This window comes from Hetaerina americana, unplaced genomic scaffold, assembly GCF_022747635.1.
Source record: "Hetaerina americana unplaced genomic scaffold, ioHetAmer1.1.p SCAF_23, whole genome shotgun sequence".
In the NCBI taxonomy this organism is placed as follows: domain Eukaryota; kingdom Metazoa; phylum Arthropoda; class Insecta; order Odonata; family Calopterygidae; genus Hetaerina; species Hetaerina americana.
In genome coordinates this window covers 3,121,626-3,134,002 of record NW_027286797.1, presented here as the reverse complement: position 1 = coordinate 3,134,002, position 12,377 = coordinate 3,121,626, and the positions used below count along the sequence as shown (strand labels likewise).

The window sequence follows — 12,377 nt, the reverse complement described above, 5'->3', positions numbered from 1 at the left end:
TAAATTTTCTGGAGAGACCTAGAGAGTTTTGTGAGTGTCATACGATCATTTTTTAATGTGATAAGGGTACGAATGAACAACCTACTATTTCTCATTATCCATTTAATCATTATGTAATTAATACTAATTTAAAAATGAATTATTATTCGCAGCAAACTTAATTTCCACGCTAACTTACAGTGAAATGAATGCATCACAGGGAACGTTTGAGAATGTTTTGTGATTGCGAAAGCATTAAAATCATAGCCAAAGCATAATGACAACTACTGAACAGCATATTAAACCTCTTTGTTCAGTCAAAGGATTTTGTTAGTTCCATTTATTTAAAATTAGTTCAAACTATACAGTTTATTGTAAACTCCTGGAGTATAAAAATTTACATTCAATTTCATAAATCCATATTCACATTTCACACGTCGAAAAAAACATACAGAGAATATTTACAGCAAATACTGTGTGATTAAAATCGCACAGGTTTGTTGGCATTACTTTAGAGTATAGATGAGGGGCTTATCAATGTTAATATAATAATGATTTGGTGCCTTGTAGATACTAACATAATGTAGAGCCTAAATTCCGTTTCAAAATGGCAATCGGCATAGTGAAATTATGGGCTACCATTCACGTAACATCCCATTTGGCAGTGTTAAGTGCCAAATCTGTAGATGTCCTTCCTGGAACTGAGAATACGAAGCTAAATCCTGAATGCTTTCCAGTACTAATGCAGTTTCTTGGTTATTCAAGGCATTACCTAAACATTATATGCATGGGAATAATATTTCAGGATGTCCCATATTGCTATTCACTAGGGCCATTCACTAGAGCCATTACCCTTACTAATTTACGTAAGCAATCCACCTAACAATTTACATTCCCAAATAAGACTCTTTGCTGGTCGGGTCACCGGAGGAGCAACTAATAATCACACTAGAAGATGTTGTTGAAGAAATAGCCAAACTCCCAAATAAGAAATCCCCGGGAGAGGACAACATCACGAATGAAATAATAAAAAGACTTCCGGAAACGGGCGGCCAATATTTAGTTAAAATTTTTAACGCGTCAATCGCCCTTGGATACTATCCGAAAAAGTGGAAGGAGGCTTTAATGAAATGTATCCCCAAAAAAGGGGGAAAACACTTAAAGGGGAAAATCTGAGACCAATATCCCTCGTCTCAAGCTTGGGTAAGCTCTTCGTAAGGGTTGTAGCACCGCACATCAAGAGATATGCGGAGCTAAAGGACGTCATACCGCAAGAACAGTTCGGATTCCGCCAGGGATACTCAACCGAGCAACAGATTCATAGAGTTACAGACTTTATAAGTAATGCTTACAATAAAAGAGAAAAAACCATTGGAATCTTCCTTGACCTGTCTACGGCTTTTGACATGGGGGCCTAATTCAAAAGATGGATTCATGGAATTTCCCTAAATGGATGACAAATTGGACAAAGTCTTACTTAGATGGAAGGACATTTAAAGTTAAATGGGGAGAAGAAATAAGTGACAGTACAACTGCCAAAGCTGGTGTCCCACAAAGATCCATATTAGGCCCACTGCTTTACACAGCCGACTTCCCAATGCATAGAAATGACTGGCGAAGTACAACTGCCCTCTACGCTGACGATGCCGTAATGCTGGTAAAAGGGAAAAATATCAACTCAGTCAAAGAGAGAGCCCAAGACGCATTGGACGAGATAACATCATGGTACAGAAAAAGGAAATTGCAGATAAACACAAAAAAAAACATAGCAATACTCTTCGCCCACCCAAGATCACCTATAATATCTTGCGAATGTATCAGGATTGGACAACAACCTATTGAATGGAGTAAAAGCATCAAATATTTAGGAGTGGACATAGATGACAGATTGAACTTCAAAATACATATTAAACAGATAAGAGATAAGGCGGCCGCTATAAGGTCGCAATTGGCACCGATTCTCAGACAAAACGCCACCCCTAAAGACATAAAAATACTAATATACTCGACAGTAATAAGTCCAATATTGACCTACGCAGCACCTTTGTGGATGGGACTAGTCAGTAGATCCCTGATGGATAAATTAAGTAGTACAGAAAGGAAGACGCTGAGGCTGGCGTTTGGTCTCCCCCCCGGGAAGAAAACGAGATGGTATTCCAAAAAACAAACATAGAAAAACTTTCAGACTTCTTACTGACAAAGAGTAAAATATACTTTGATAAATTAAAAGAAAACACTAATGGGGCTATGACATACACCAAACAAAATAAAATAGGCCCTTATGACAAATATAAGAGACCAAATAATGTTACACTCCTAAACAATACGAAAAAAATAATTAAATAAATAAAAAGAGGGCAATACAACGACGCTGGTGGTGCTCCAGGAAGATATAGGAACTAAATATTGTGACACAGAGCATAAGCCCAACTAGGCGACCTCTGAAAAATCAAGCCGCTTGAAAAAACGGCAAGGCATATCGTCATCGTCGTATTATATACAGACGGGTAGAGCATGTAAATGACCGCGTAATACTACAAAATGACATCGATCGCCTTGGTGACTGGGATACAAATAATAATATGCATTAATATAAGTAAGAGTAAGCATATACATATTTCAATTAAAAAGAATGCAGAAAAGGAAATTTACATCCTCTTTGGAGGAAAAATCCCATGTCGCAGTCATTGCAAATATTCAGGCATTTACTTAACTAGGGGTCTTGGGTGGGGAGTCCAAGTAGATAATTAGACACGGAAGGCATTTAATGTATTACATTGGGTAATGAGAAATTTAAAAAGGAATTAGCGTAGCCACAAAAGAAAAAGCATATAAGGTACTGGCTATCCCTATCCTAGAATACTCCTCCATAGTATGGGATCCATATGAGGGGGGACATATTAAAAAGATAGAAAAAGTTCAAAGAAAGGCAGCAAGATATGTACTCGGAAGGTACAAAAGAACAGATTGTGTCACGGAAATGTCAGATGTACTGAAATGGGATAGTTTGAAAAATAGAAGAAAAAGGAGTAGGTTGGGCGCTATGTATAGAATTGTTAAAAAGGACGAAGCGTGGGAAGAATTATGGCAAGGGATAGAAAAGCCTAACTTTAAGGGAAAAAACGACCATAGTTTCAAAATAAAAATAAGGACGCAAAAATAAGAAAAAATTCTCTTTTTTAAATAGAACTATAATTGATTGGAACCAGCTGCCTGGAGGTTTGTTTGAGCCCTTTCCATCCAATTTTAGAAGTTTTAAGTATAAAGGTAAAGCAGCCACTGGGTGATAAACTTCATTGTAAATATTAAAATATTGTTTGCATGATATGTGGACGGCATTTTGTATGTGATGTGGAAGTTTGTTTGCATGTGAAGTGTCATTGTATGTAAGAATATTTTGTCTCTTATCTGTTTTTATAGTGCGTGTATGCATATAATTTTCGTTGAAAGAGTGCTCATTGACCAAACTTGACCGTTACCACCAGAGAAATGGCCTAATTGCCACGTAATTCTTAAATAAATAATAATATTTCGAACAGCTTGCACGCTCCTGGCAAATTTATGACATGATAATGGGGCTCGGTGAGTCTTAAGCGATTTATCTTCAAAACGTCTTCGCTAAAGGCAACAAATTCAACTCTTTCATCCTTTAAATTGTTGGATGATTTTTTGCACGGCCTCTTCATCTCTAACTTACCCTAAATCCGCCACGACATGTGGCAAGTGGTGTTAGGCGTGGCATGTGGCGAGAAGTGTTAGGTCTAGGAGCTAGGATGTTCTCTTAATTTTATTGATTGTTCCTTACAGTGATAGGCAAAATTTCTCGTTGAATCGACGACAAAGTAGCTTTGATGCCTCAATTTTGGAAACTCTGCAGAATGTATTCTGTAATAAACGTCGTATACAATTCAGATTCCCATTGAAGTTTTAAATTGAGAAACGATATGTTACTCTATTGGGAAATACGCATGGGTACCTTTTTTAAGTAATTGTTATTAATAAATAACAGAAATATCTGGATAAAATATATTCTGTGAATTAATTGATACTTATGTATATAATAGTGTAAATTAGGGCTATAAATGTTCATTTGCTTTGTTTCAGGAAACCGCAGATTGAAGTTACACGTAGTGTGGAGAAGATAGAGGCTCGCTGTGCGACTAAGTTCCTTCATTTGAAAGGTTACAGGGTGCCCGAAAAATCTACGATGAAATGATGGCTGTTTATGAAAATGATATCTCGCCATATGGCACGGTTGCGAAGTGGAAAATAAATGTTCAAATTAGCCGCAGACGATCCGAGAAGTGGAAGGCCCTCAACCACGAACAATGCTGTGATGATTAAGAAAGTCGAGCACTTCATCCTTTTAGATCGAAGAGCAACCATCCAAGTGATTATGAATGAGACATATCTTAGTTGAAACATTGTGAGGAATAATATTTACGTAGAACTGCACATGTCAAAGGTGTGAGCCCGTTGGGATCCAGGACTCATTTTAAGAAGCAAATACGGCGCAACATGCAATGAAAGCGATGCAGCTTTGTAATTTTGCCATATCCACCCTATTCTACCGATCTCGACCCAAACGACTTTTTCCTATTCCCAGAACTCCATAATTCTTGATTAATTTTGTTAATATTGAAAAGTTCACGATACCCCCTCGAAATTATACCAAAGGTGATTGGATTTACGATTTTAAATTTGTATTATTTGACACTTAGAGTTGTATTAATTCACATTTATCGCATAAAAGAAGAATAGTTGGCATTACCCACAAAATGTTCAATTTCGTAACGAATAAAAAGTTTTGCGAAAAAAACTTTGTATTCTCCTTTCATTGGAATATGAATTTACGCGTATTCGAGCCTGATTCCATTGACTGCACAATTATCATATTTGCATACATAACCTTTAAATCAATAAGTCGTGAATATGATTTCTTTCAGAGCTAAAACAAAGGCATGGAAAAACTTATTTGTTAGCATAAGTTTTGGTTTATATTTCATTACAGCAAATAGCATGCCATTTTAGATGCCTAATAGCTATGAAGAGATTTTGCAAAGTAATCTCAGCATGCTAATGGCTAACGTACTAACGAAAAAAAAATTAAAATGGATGCGGTGAAATCATATTCTATCCTATTTACATATATTGGCTAGCTAATATGGCAATTAAATCCCGTGGAGCGCGTAGCAAGGCCTATTTTCAAAATAAAATTGTCATTCTTGTAAAAACAATAAGTCTGGTTGAGCAACGTTGAAACTTAAAGAGTACTACGAAATTTGAAAAGAGAATGCAACAGTTTTGTTCCTTTTATATTCTAAAATCCATGAACACTGAATGATTAGTAGGTAAATTCAATCAGCATTACCTTGCTCTGCGACATTTTACAAAAAAAGAAAGTAAATAATATCTTAAAAGAGCGGGAATATCCAGCATGGAAAACATAATTTTTAAAGTACACGCAAATCACAGAAATAACTGAGGAATTTTTCATTACTATAATATTATATCGAGAGCCGTTACTTACATGTAAACCATAAAATCTTGATTGGGGTCTCATTCCGATTGAGTGTGAAATACCCTTAAAACCTTTTTAAATCAGACATGAAATTTTTACTGGACCAGTATACCATACGTAAAAATGCAACCAACCGAAGGAATGAAATGTTTGGCGCAATAATATTGAGGTTTTTCTATTAGAAATATAGACAGTGCAGGAAAAATAGAAAACCATTCAATAGATTACGTAAAATTCCAAAAGGGGTCTAAATAAATGGAATTTGAAAATATTTATGACTACAGAAATTGCTAGGATTTCATGTTTTTATTCCATTTGATTAAACAATAATGTATAGTAAATAACGAACGACAAACAATCTTGTAATCACCTACATTTTCCCCCGCTGTTTCATACATGTATGTTATCACTTAACCCAAAGTGTAATCCGACAGCCAATGCTTAGTAGCCAATATCTCTCTTTCCGTGAGAGGCTGGGGAACCCCCGCTCGATAATTTATTTGAGCCTCATGCCGGTCATCGACACTCTCGTTTCTACCTCAGCCACATTAAGATTGGGACTGTTTTTGGCGTTACCAGTTCTGAAGTGCTAAATTTATACACGTAAATTTTTCAAATGTGTAACGTATCTAATTACAAATTCACCAAATTATTAGTGAGATTAGAAGATTTCATAATAATTCCAATTAGCACGACACGAAGCGAAACATTGGATGATGACATCCATTGTTCCATCCAGCCAATGTTTGTAAGCACCGCCAGTGTACATATGCTGCTCACAAGTGATCTCCCTTAAATAACCTAACAGACACCTAATCCCTCTAACATTACGCCAGAAGCTGGTTCAAACGTTAGTATTACCACATCTCGACTATTGCTCAGTTGTCTACGCTGATGTGAACAATGAGCTAAGTACAAAATTACAAAGGCTTCAAAATTTTTGTCGACGATTCGTCTTTAATGTGCATTTTAATGAACGTGTAACTCCTTACTATAAAATGTTGAATTGGCTAAAACTCCAACAAAGGAGAATGCTTCAAATGGCCTCACAAGTATTTAACGTTCTGAATTCAAAAACCCCTTCATATTTATATGAAAATTTTATATTCAATTCACTTACGACAAAGAGATCAACCCGCAATACAAAAACATTCCATCTTCCCAAATACCGCACGGCTATATATGAAAAGTCATTCAGTATTTCATCCTGTAAACTATGGAACCCTTTACTTAATAAAGTAAAATTATCCAGGAACACATCCCAATTCAACAGGAACATGTTTGAATATCTGTGTACCACACTACCAAAATGACCTTATTACTGTTCTATCAGGCTTAATATTTACGCTTGGTAATTATAACTATTGTTATATATGTATATATATGATATATTATATGATATTATATATATATATATATATATATATATATATATATATATAAACACGCCTCCGAACACAACACTCCCTTTGATAAATGCTATAGTGTATCCATCATAGCATCCCTCCCACCCTCTGATCCTCCTCTGAAACTGAAAACATTAGAGCAATCCTCCATCTGGCTCTTGGAGTCCTGGAACTGGCCAGGAATCAATATTAGGCATTAATTACCCTGCTTCAATTATATTTTCATCCCCCTTCCACCCCCATCACCTTCTACATTTTCCCCACCCTTCTAACGCTGCCCCTCCAAACCCGTCCCTTCGGAATTCTCTCCCCACCTTCCCCTTCCATCCATCACTCCAGCCCTCGTATTCCCTTCAGTTCGGTCCCTCTCTTCCTTGATAAAGGTGGTAATGACCACTGAAAATTCGAAAAATAGTGAGTCTCTTTTTTGTGTGTTTCTGTGTTTTTGTCCTTGTCCACTAGTGCTAAGTGTTATACATTATATATATATGATATATATATATGATATATACGATATATATATAGATATATTATATGTATGTATTGTACTGTATGTTTCGTTCAACTGATGTTAAATTGTGTTTTGTGACTGGTTTAATTACCTTATTCTATGAATTATGTTAACGTTTCACTCCATAGGTTTCAAAACCTCATGTAACATGTATTCTGCTCCAAGGGACTTTGCTCCCAGAGCAATAAAAATTATTTATTATTATTATCCATTAATCTCGAACTCGCAAAAAAAACACGGTTTCATAATACTGATGAAAGCGATTGTATCGCAGAATTTACTGAACAATTTCTTTACACTATTGAGCAAAAAATGTATAAAAAATCAGCTATAGGAGAATGCTACGGGTACCATATCGTTTTTATCATTTAAAAGAATCTACAGTTATTCATGTACATTCTATAAATATATTAAATTTAAAAAATGAGCCCATACAAAAGGAGAAATAATACACTTTCATATCTATGACAAATAAACATCATATCAAACGCGATGAACACCCGTATAAATTTCGCTAATATTTCAATGAGTGCTAACATTTGAAAAGAAGGAAAAACTATAACTTCGAGTGAGAAATCACGGTTTTATTCGTATTAAAATCGAAATATCTGAGACAGTGAAAATTCAGTTTTTTTAAATGAGGGAGTAAAATATGAAAAGGAGTGCAACACAGTCAAGCAACTAAGAGACCGGAGGCGTGTTACAACTATGTCATTTACATCAAGAATGACGGATTAACTAAATGGTTTCCATAGCATCAGGGAAAAACGGAGCGCCTATATGAAGGCATTACGTGAAAGTGGCGAACTCGAGTGCAGAATCCTTAGAGTTGTATTTTAATAAAGAATAAAACTTACTAAGGAAGGAAAAACATTAAAACCCTAAGCAATTTTGTTTTTTAAGTGCTTACATACAAATCATTAGCCAGTACTAGGGAGGCTGGTAATTACAAGGAATTTAATTTTAGTTTTAAGGGCTGAATATAAACATTTTTTGCGGGCTAACTTAACAAATCCAAGAAAAGTAAAAATATCGATACAAACAGTTTCCTAAAATATTTTTTCTTCCTTACTTTGATAGCGAAGTTTCTGCTGGTGCAATGATGCCGTCACTGTTCAGCTTAATGTAACCGTTATAGCTATATCCACGGCCAAAAGCTGCCCAGCAGCAATTGTTCTTTGTATCACCGCGGTAACTGTGGTACTACTAGTTCTAGTAAATATGAGTATATTTCTTATGCATATAAGAGGGTTCCCAATAATCAGTACCAAGTGATATGTTTACAGGTACTTGACAGGACCATATTGCTTTATGATTTCACCTTCGGCCCTAAGACTTCCATGCTTCATCAAATCTTTTTCAGCAAAAAATAATTCATTAGTATAGAACCTTTTCTCCATAACTTGCATATTTTTTGCTCAAATATATGTTATTTACTTATCTAATACATACTTCACCGAAGCGAGTGCGATACGAAGAGTCAATAGCAAGCAAATACGACGAATAGTAAAATGACTCGAAGTACGCTCACAAAATCGAAGCTATAAATTATGCTACAATTTTCCATTAAGATAAAACGGCATATTCTAACGGCATAAATACCTAATATGGCTTATAATGCCCGAGCAAAAATATCACGTATACATAATAACCGCGAATGACACCTCACAAAAACACCGTGAATAAAATAATAATGGCATTCAATGTTGGTGCTAATTTTGAAATGGACATTATCACGTAACCTCAACAATTAGAATACAATTGTCAAAATTACGACCAATACCCATGACCATTGAAAAACTCGACGCTCAACAGGGCCGAAAGAGCTCCAAACTATCAACCGTTGAACAGCATTTACGGTCCGATAAAATAGAAAGGCATTCAACAGGTGGTAGATATCCTCAGGAATGGCTTGCCGTCGTTCACTCAGTAGACCTAGCACAGACCGGAAGTACCCCGTCGAGGAATTTGCGCCAAAAAACACACGGCCAAAATTCCCCCAAAGAATCTTTTTTTAATGTTTCCAGTCCCTCTCATGCATGAAATGGAACCTCATTAAATGGAAGTAACGGCTCGTTGGCCTCATGCTCAGAGTAAAAGAAATGTACTTTGCTATTTCCTTTTTAAATTTTTTCAAAAAAGTGACGAGGTTGTAATTTTAATTGCAAAACACATTCACGTATCCCCGTGACCGTGAAAAATGTAGAAATTTCGAGTAACATGGCGTAATAGAAAATGTTGACGTAGGATTAATTCTAGAATGTGAAAACAAGAGTGATCCTGAGAGGCAAGACCGAAGGGAGATTTTAACTTGCAAAGAACAAATGATAAGCTCTTAAGCAATCTCTAAGTGAACTCTTCCGGTGTTCACTACCGCAGAAATGTCTCTTTATAACCGAATGCACGCACTATCTCTGAAAAAAGCTTTTTAATGACTTTGCACTGAGTATTATAGTGGCAGTTATTAATTTTAAAAAAATAATTTTTTTGAATAATGAGAATCTTGGCTAATAAAGACTCCGGAGTAAAATGGAATTATTATCCTGTTAACAGTATGAGAGCATAAGAAACAAAGGAATGTGAGCCCAAGATGTATAGAAATAAAAATATTGGAGTATTATTATTTTAACGACATTAATGCATATACTTTCACAGACTACGATGGAGACTATAATAGTTTGGGCGGGAATATTAAGCACGCTACAACAAAGCGTGGCGAAGAGTGACGCGACGCGTGCTCCACGGGGTGCTGGCCAGCGCGGCTGAATGAGCTCGACAGCCTCTCGACGGGCGCGGGTGCGTCATCCGAGGGACAAAAAAAGATGCATGTGGAGGACACAACTCAAGGGGAAATTCATAGATTAATCTTTGCAATGCCCTCTCTCTTTCTCTCCCCCCCTCTCTCTCTCTCTTCTTTATCGACCAAAATGAAAGCCATTTTTCGGAGAGGAAACATTTCCAAATGCAGCTGAGATTCCGTGGCCTCATCCAACGCGACGAGTTCCAGGATCGCTAATTGCGGAACGGAGAGAATGGAGTCACATTCTTAAATGTATGATATTTTGCCGTTTATGGGTTTGTTGCTGTCAACTCAAGATACCAACTCCATGAATTATTAGTTTTACAATACTAAAGAACTTGAGAAAGATATCTGTATATACTTTACGCTGCCGCAGGCGTAAACGTAGAGATAAACGGAATTCGGGAATCTTGTTCGGAATACGTGTTCGAAAGTCTTCGCGCGGTTGTAATAATTGGAATTGAAACCTAGCTCCAATAGCAACTTTATCTTCCATTATCGTTCAAAATGAATCAGTGTTGCGCAGAAAAATGACCAGTTCCGTCTGGCTGATCAATATCGGAGGAAAATTATTTTTTAAAGCCATCCTGAGGATGCGTACTAGGCAGTCATCGGTAATTAATACAATATGCACCAGACGTCCAAGCAGTTTTTGTATAGAGTTGACATAATTTGATTCACCATATTCCCTTCCCTGATCTTCTCTTACTAGTCATCACCGTTTAATTTTTCCAAAATGCTGACTTATTTCCTATTTCTTCCATCGCTTACCCATTATTTTCCTTTCTCTCACGACCTATGAAACTTAACCAACACTTAATATCTTCTCGCAACTTCTCCTAATATTGTATATATTCATTCAATAATATCCTCTTTCTCCCATTATATATAATTTCTTCTTTAGTCTTCGTCCCTGACCAGCCAATTTATACCATCCTTCACGCAAACTAGATTCAAAATCTTCCGATCTTTGTTCGTCCTCTTTCCTCAAATGCCAACTTCGTAAAGCCAAGCTTATTTTTACCTCAAGTCTTCACCCAGTATCACTGTCAGCAGTTCCCTCCCATTTAAAGAAAAGGTGACCACCCCATTCACGTTGACCATAATGCATTTCCTTTCCCTATATCTTTAGTGCTTACCCAAGACCTGCCCACTGCTAAAATTTCGACTTCACATGTCATCGATTCCTTAAGAGTCATATAGTAGGAGTCTGTAGCTCACGCTGATACTTTCTATGTGCAACAATGAAGGTGATTCCTTGGCTGGCTAAAGCTATGTGTGTATAATGAGCTAAAATAAAACCCCACCTTCTTTCCAGAAATCTCTCCGAGACTTCTCTCCAGCAAGTTACACGCGTCAAAGGAAAGGTGGAGTCATGCTAATGGATCATGCCCGTCCGTAATCCTGTCCCACTCCCCTGTCTAGCATTGCTGATCCCGATTCTCCTTACTACGACATTCATTGGACTCTTTGACCGATGATTCGCTTTGGAATACATCTCCGGAGGACGAGCGCGGCCGCACAGGGCAGCCCAAAGCATTCGAACCACGGCGACACGTCAGCGCGCCAGGGAGTCTACGTGCCCCCGAAACTAAGGATTCCAAATCCATCCCCGCTTACCTCTCTCCCGTTGTGGTTCCGACGGCTAAGCGCCACTCCCACACGGCGCCAATAAATCCGATATATCGATGTAGACGGGGCCCGCGACCAGTTGCCGGGGGAGACGTAAAAGTGTCCTCGGGAAGCGCGGCGGCGCTCGGCCACGACCCGCCGCTGCACTGGCGAAGCGAGGGGCGGACGGGCCACGTGGCGCGGGGCGGGGTGTGGAGGGACTCGTCTGCGTCTGCCCGGGTCCGCCCGCTCCCCCCTCTCCCTCGAAACCTCTAAAGCCGCCCCCCCATCGGCCCGTCCTGATCCCGGGCATCCCTTGGGCTACGCGAAGAGACGCTCACCGCTGGGACGCAAGCGTCTTCCCCACGGCGGCCGCATCCACCACGTGAGAGGCGATGCACAAAATGCGGACTCCACCCGCCCCGAGGCATCAACAGGGTTTCTCCGTCCCCCACCCTGCAGGGAGCTGTCAAAATGGAGGACGCTTCCTCGAGCAAAAATGACTTGAACGGATCTAAATGACTGTATTTGAAAGAAGTGACTTTGGCT

General features: G+C 38.1%; 1 protein-coding gene across 1 annotated transcript in view; it reads right to left on the bottom strand.

Annotated features, from left to right (window-relative positions):
* LOC139689434 (tensin-1-like) overlaps positions 1-12,377 on the bottom strand; it is a 297,006-nt gene that overhangs the window by 170,714 nt on the left and 113,915 nt on the right. The window lies entirely within an intron of this gene.